Here is an 8,413-nt window from a genome sequence, read left to right as displayed (position 1 = left end):
CAGTCAGGAGAGATTTCTTTTCAACTTGGACAATGACAGCCAGGCATCTAAGAGGGGTGCATCAATAGCAGATATAGCATGGTAAAGACGATAGCATCCATAGCAGATATAGCATGGTAAAGACGATAGCATCAATAGCAGATATAGCATGGTAAAGACGATAGGATCAATAGCAGATATAGCATGGTAAAGACGATAGGATCAATAGCAGATATAGCATGGTAAAGACGAGAGCATCAATAGCAGATATAGCATGGTAAAGACGATAGGATCAATAGCAGATATAGCATGGTAAAGAGGATATCATCAATAACATATATAGCATGGTAAAGAGGATAGCATCAATAGCAGATATAACATGGTAAAGAGGATAGCATCAATAGCAGGAATACCATGGTAAATAGGATAGCATCAATAACAGGTATAACAGGTATACCATGGTAAAGAGGATTGCATCAATAACAGGTATACCATGGTAAAGAGGATCGCATCAATAACAGGTATACCATGGTAAAGAGGATAGCATCAATAACAGGTATAACAGGTATACCATGGTAAAGAGGATAGCATCAATAACAGGTATAGCAGGTATACCATGGTAAAGAGGATAGCATCAATAACAGGTATAGCAGGTATACCATGGTAAAGAGGATAGCATCAATAACAGGTATAACAGGTATACCATGGTAAAGAGGATAGCATCAATAACAGGTATAGCAGGTATACCATGGTAAATAGGATAGCATCAATAACAGGTATAACAGGTATACCATGGTAAAGAGGATCGCATCAATAACAGGTATACCATGGTAAAGAGGATAGCATCAATAACAGGTATACCATGGTAAAGAGGATAGCATCAATAACAGGTATAGCAGGTATACCATGGTAAAGAGGATAGCATCAATAACAGGTATACCATGGTAAAGAGGATAGCATCAATAACAGGTATAGCAGGTATACCATGGTAAAGAGGATAGCATCAATAACAGGTATAGCAGGTATACCAGGGTAAAGAGGATAGCATCAATAACAGGTATACCATGGTAAAGAGGATAGCATCAATAACAGGTATAGCAGGTATACCATGGTAAAGAGGATAGCATCAATAACAGGTATACCATGGTAAAGAGGATAGCATCAATAACAGGTATAGCAGGTATACCATGGTAAAGAGGATCGCATCAATAACAGGTATACCATGGTAAAGAGGATAGCATCAATAACAGATATAGCAGGTATACCATGGTAAAGAGGATCGCATCAATAACAGGTATAGCAGGTATACCATGGTAAAGAGGATAGCATCAATAACAGGTATAGCAGGTATACCATGGTAAAGAGGATAGCATCAATAACAGATATAGCAGGTATACCATGGTAAAGAGGATAGCATCAATAACAGGTATAGCAGGTATACCATGGTAAAGAGGATAGCATCAATAACAGGTATAGCAGGTATACCATGGTAAAGAGGATAGCATCAATAACAGGTATAGCAGGTATACCATGGTAAAGAGGATAGCATCAATAACAGGTATAGCAGGTATACCATGGTAAAGAGGATCGCATCAATAACAGGTATAGCAGGTATACCATGGTAAAGAGGATAGCATCAATAACAGGTATAGCAGGTATACCATGGTAAAGAGGATAGCATCAATAACAGGTATAGCAGGTATACCATGGTAAAGAGGATAGCATCAATAACAGGTATAGCAGGTATACCATGGTAAAGAGTATAGCATCAATAACAGGTATAGCAGGTATACCATGGTAAAGAGGATAGCATCAATAACAGGTATAGCAGGTATACCATGGTAAAGAGGATAGCATCAATAACAGGTATACCATGGTAAAGAGGATAGCATCAATAACAGATATAGCAGGTATACCATGGTAAAGAGGATAGCATCAATAACAGGTATACCATGGTAAAGAGGATAGCATCAATAACAGGTATAGCAGGTATACCATGGTAAAGAGTATAGCATCAATAACAGGTATAGCAGGTATACCATGGTAAAGAGGATAGCATCAATAACAGGTATAGCAGGTATACCATGGTAAAGAGGATCGCATCAATAATAGGTATAGCAGGTATACCATGGTAAAGAGGATAGCATCAATAACAGGTATAGCAGGTATACCATGGTAAAGAGGATAGCATCAATAACAGGTATAGCAGGTATACCATGGTAAAGAGGATCGCATCAATAACAGGTATAGCAGGTATACCATGGTAAAGAGGATAGCATCAATAACAGGTATAACAGGTATACCATGGTAAAGAGGATAGCATCAATAACAGGTATAGCAGGTATACCATGGTAAAGAGGATCGCATCAATAATAGGTATAGCAGGTATACCATGGTAAAGAGGATAGCATCAATAACAGGTATAGCAGGTATACCATGGTAAAGAGGATAGCATCAATAACAGGTATAGCAGGTATACCATGGTAAAGAGGATAGCATCAATAACAGGTATACCATGGTAAAGAGGATCGCATCAGTAACAGGTATAGCAGGTATACCATGGTAAAGAGGATAGCATCAATAACAGGTATAACAGGTATACCATGGTAAAGAGGATTGCATCAATAACAGGTATAGCAGGTATACCATGGTAAAGAGGATAGCATCAATAACAGGTATAGCAGGTATACCATGGTAAAGAGGATAGCATCAATAACAGGTATAGCAGGTATACCATGGTAAAGAGGATAGCATCAATAACAGGTATACCATGGTAAAGAGGATAGCATCAATAACAGGTATAACAGGTATACCATGGTAAAGAGGATAGCATCAATAACAGGTATAGCAGGTATACCATGGTAAAGAGGATAGCATCAATAACAGGTATAACAGGTATACCATGGTAAAGAGGATAGCATCAATAACAGGTATAGCAGGTATACCATGGTAAAGAGGATAGCATCAATAACAGGTATACCATGGTAAAGAGGATAGCATCAATAACAGGTATAGCAGGTATACCATGGTAAAGAGGATAGCATCAATAACAGGTATAGCAGGTATACCATGGTAAAGAGGATAGCATCAATAACAGGTATAGCAGGTATACCATGGTAAAGAGGATAGCATCAATAACAGGTATACCATGGTAAAGAGGATAGCATCAATAACAGGTATAACAGGTATACCATGGTAAAGAGTATAGCATCAGTAACAGGTATAGCAGGTATACCATGGTAAAGAGGATAGCATCAATAACAGGTATAGCAGGTATACCATGGTAAAGAGGATTGCATCAATAACAGGTATAGCAGGTATACCATGGTAAAGAGGATAGCATCAATAACAGGTATAGCAGGTATACCATGGTAAAGAGGATAGCATCAATAACAGGTATAGCAGGTATACCATGGTAAAGAGGATAGCATCAATAACAGGTATAGCAGGTATACCATGGTAAAGAGGATAGCATCAATAACAGGTATAGCAGGTATACCATGGTAAATAGGATAGCATCAATAACAGGTATAGCAGGTATACCATGGTAAAGAGGATAGCATCAATAACAGGTATAGCAGGTATACCATGGTAAAGAGGATAGCATCAATAACAGGTATAGCAGGTATACCATGGTAAAGAGTATAGCATCAATAACAGGTATACCATGGTAAAGAGGATAGCATCAATAACAGGTATAGCAGGTATACCATGGTAAAGAGGATCGCATCAATAACAGGTATAGCAGGTATACCATGGTAAAGAGGATAGCATCAATAACAGGTATAGCAGGTATACCATGGTAAAGAGTATAGCATCAATAACAGGTATACCATGGTAAAGAGGATAGCATCAATAACAGGTATAGCAGGTATACCATGGTAAAGAGGATAGCATCAATAACAGGTATAGCAGGTATACCATGGTAAAGAGGATCGCATCAATAACAGGTATAGCAGGTATACCATGGTAAAGAGGATAGCATCAATAACAGGTATAGCAGGTATACCATGGTAAAGAGGATAGCATCAATAACAGGTATAGCAGGTATACCATGGTAAAGAGGATAGCATCAATAACAGGTATAGCAGGTATACCATGGTAAATAGGATAGCATCAATAACAGGTATAACAGGTATACCATGGTAAAGAGGATAGCATCAATAACAGGTATAGCAGGTATACCATGGTAAAGAGGATCGCATCAATAACAGGTATAGCAGGTATACCATGGTAAAGAGGATAGCATCAATAACAGGTATAGCAGGTATACCATGGTAAAGAGGATAGCATCAATAACAGGTATAGCAGGTATACCATGGTAAAGAGGATAGCATCAATAACAGGTATACCATGGTAAAGAGGATAGCATCAATAACAGGTATACCATGGTAAAGAGGATAGCATCAATAACAGGTATAGCAGGTATACCATGGTAAAGAGGATAGCATCAATAACAGGTATACCATGGTAAAGAGGATAGCATCAATAACAGGTATAGCAGGTATACCATGGTAAAGAGGATAGCATCAATAACAGGTATAACAGGTATACCATGGTAAAGAGGATAGCATCAATAACAGGTATACCATGGTAAAGAGGATAGCATCAATAACAGGTATAGCAGGTATACCATGGTAAAGAGGATAGCATCAATAACAGGTATAGCAGGTATACCATGGTAAAGAGGATAGCATCAATAACAGGTATAGCAGGTATACCATGGTAAATAGGATAGCATCAATAACAGGTATAACAGGTATACCATGGTAAAGAGGATAGCATCAATAACAGGTATAGCAGGTATACCATGGTAAAGAGGATCGCATCAATAACAGGTATAGCAGGTATACCATGGTAAAGAGGATAGCATCAATAACAGGTATAGCAGGTATACCATGGTAAAGAGGATAGCATCAATAACAGGTATAGCAGGTATACCATGGTAAAGAGGATAGCATCAATAACAGGTATACCATGGTAAAGAGGATAGCATCAATAACAGGTATACCATGGTAAAGAGGATAGCATCAATAACAGGTATAGCAGGTATACCATGGTAAAGAGGATAGCATCAATAACAGGTATACCATGGTAAAGAGGATAGCATCAATAACAGGTATAGCAGGTATACCATGGTAAAGAGGATAGCATCAATAACAGGTATAACAGGTATACCATGGTAAAGAGGATAGCATCAATAACAGGTATACCATGGTAAAGAGGATAGCATCAATAACAGGTATAACAGGTATACCATGGTAAAGAGGATAGCATCAGTAACAGGTATAGCAGGTATACCATGGTAAAGAGGATAGCATCAATAACAGGTATACCATGGTAAAGAGGATTGCATCAATAACAGGTATAGCAGGTATACCATGGTAAAGAGGATAGCATCAATAACAGGTATAGCAGGTATACCATGGTAAAGAGGATAGCATCAATAACAGGTATACCATGGTAAAGAGGATAGCATCAATAACAGGTATACCATGGTAAAGAGGATAGCATCAATAACAGGTATAGCAGGTATACCATGGTAAAGAGGATTGCATCAATAACAGGTATAGCAGGTATACCATGGTAAAGAGGATAGCATCAATAACAGGTATAGCAGGTATACCATGGTAAAGAGGATAGCATCAATAACAGGTATAGCAGGTATACCATGGTAAAGAGGATAGCATCAATAACAGGTATAGCAGGTATACCATGGTAAAGAGGATAGCATCAATAACAGGTATAGCAGGTATACCATGGTAAAGAGGATAGCATCAATAACAGGTATACCATGGTAAAGAGGATAGCATCAATAACAGGTAGAGCATGGTAAAGAGCAGGGCATCTAAAAGGAAAGGATTAACTGGGAGGGAAACTAATTAGTCAGGATACCAGAGGATTTAGCAGACTTCACAGACAGCAACTCAGAGAGGAAGAGGAGGATGTAGGGGAGGAGAAGGCAGGGTAGGAGGAGGAGGCATCCAAGGCAAAGGAAAGTCTGGTCTGTCTGTCTGTGTAGATATACATAGCACCTAATGCATGGTTGCAATATGAACTGGGCTGCACTCTCCTGGGTGCCACTTAGAGGAGAGGTTATTAAGGTCACTCTAAACCTATGTCAACTCATAATATCACTATGGCCCTATGTTAACTCGTAATATCACTATGGCCCTATGTCAACTCGTAATATCACTATGGCCCTATGTCAACTCGTAATATCACTATGGCCCTATGTCAACTCGTAATATCACTATGGCCCTATGTCAACTCGTAATATCACTATGGCCCTATTTCAACTCGTACTATCACTATGGCCCTATGTCAACTCATACTATCACTATGGCCCTATGTCAACTTGTAATATCACTATGGCCCTATTTCAACTCATTATATCACTATGGCCCTATTTCAACTCATATCACTATGGCCCTGTGTCAACTCATTATATCACTATGGCCCTATGTCAACTCATACTATCACTATGTCCCTATGTCAATTCATGATAACCCTATGTCAACTCATAATATCACTATGTCCCTATGTCAACTCATAATATCACTATGGCCCTATGTCAACTCGTAATATCACTATGGCCCTATGTCAACTCGTAATATCACTATGGCCCTATGTCAACTCGTAATATCACTATGGCCCTATTTCACTATGGCCCTATGTCAACTCGTAATATCACTATGGCCCTATGTCAACTCGTAATATCACTATGGCCCTATGTCAACTCGTAATATCACTATGGCCCTATGTCAACTCGTAATATCACTATGGCCCTATGTCAACTCATACTATCACTATGGCCCTATGTCAACTCATGATATCACTATGGCCCTATGTCAACTCGTAATATCACTATGGCCCTATTTCAACTCATTATATCACTATGGCCCTATGTCAACTCATACTATCACTATGGCCCTATGTCAATTCATGATAACCCTATGTCAACTCATAATATCACTATGGCCCTATGTCAACTCATAATATCACTATGACCCTATGTAAACTCATACTACACTATGGCCCTATGTAAACTCATACTACACTATGGCCCTATGTCAACGCATATCATTATGGCCCTATGTCAACTCATATCACTATGGCCCTATGTCAACTCATAATATCACTATGGCCCTATGTCAACTTTGTAATTAAATTAATTAATTAAAAAGTCAACGTAGAAAATAAGGAAAATGTTCTATTCATTCACTGATAGAATCCAGGCGTGCCAATAAACCAGACTTCCTAAAGACAGTACAGTACTCTCAAAAGGAGCTGAACTAAAATACAAGTCCCAGTATGCATTGCCAGACTATTCCCTCCTGGTGACCATAGTGTGTGGTCATGGCAACATAGAAGTGTGCCAGTATGTGGTACAGAGCCCCTCTGTCACTCACATGGTACACGTGTCACTTCCTCCTTGTCCCGTCAATCTGGTGGTCTAACAACCTCCAGCAGATGGAGGCCCAGCAGGAGGACAGGGGGCAATGCCCTGGGCCTCTACCCCACACAGAGAACACTCTGCTGGGCTGAGGGGCCACAACACCAGGGGTAACCCATGGCCCAGACCATTTCTCTCCCACAGAGCAAACACACCTCTGGATGAAGGCCTAACGTAGAGGATGATTTATGAGAACAGCATATAATTAAATACAACAGTAATTGAATGTGTTTCTATGGAGAATGGTATGGACGGACATCCACGCATAGAACTAGGATCACTAGAATGGACATTCTATGGTGCAGTGTCACTGCTGTGGTTAAAACGTACACGGTGGGTTATGATGAGGAGCCATCTGAATTAACCCAGCTAGAGCACCACTGAGTCTACATGTGATCACGATGCCATAGATCCATCTGAATTAACCCAGCTAGAGCACCACAGTCTGCATGTGATCACGATGCCATAGATCCATCTGAATTAACCCAGCTAGAGCACCACTGAGTCTGCATGTGATCACGATGCCATAGATCCATCTGAATTAACCCAGCTAGAGCACCACTGAGTCTACATGTGATCACGATGCCATAGATCCATCTGAATTAACCCAGCTAGAGCACCACTGAGTCTACATGTGATCACGATGCCATAGATCCATCTGAATTAACCCAGCTAGAGCACCACTGAGTCTACATGTGATCACGATGCCATAGATCCATCTGAATTAACCCAGCTAGAGCACCACTGAGTCTACATGTGATCACGATGCCATAGGAACAGCCAGCAGAGACAGTCATACAAACTACCAAGTTTAGTATTTCTTATGTACCTCTGCCTCTTTATGTAAGGGATTGCTGATTGAAAGCTGTGTGCCACATATACAGTTAGCTGTAAATACATAGGACCTATAGAGTCTAAGTTAGGTCCTATGTAAAGCAGAGACATGAACACCTTACCATATTGAAGCAATAAGTTAAA

Source organism: Salmo salar, chromosome ssa15 (genome assembly GCF_905237065.1).
Source record: "Salmo salar chromosome ssa15, Ssal_v3.1, whole genome shotgun sequence".
Taxonomy (NCBI): Eukaryota; Metazoa; Chordata; class Actinopteri; order Salmoniformes; family Salmonidae; genus Salmo; species Salmo salar.
Note: the sequence above shows the minus strand (reverse complement) of the source record.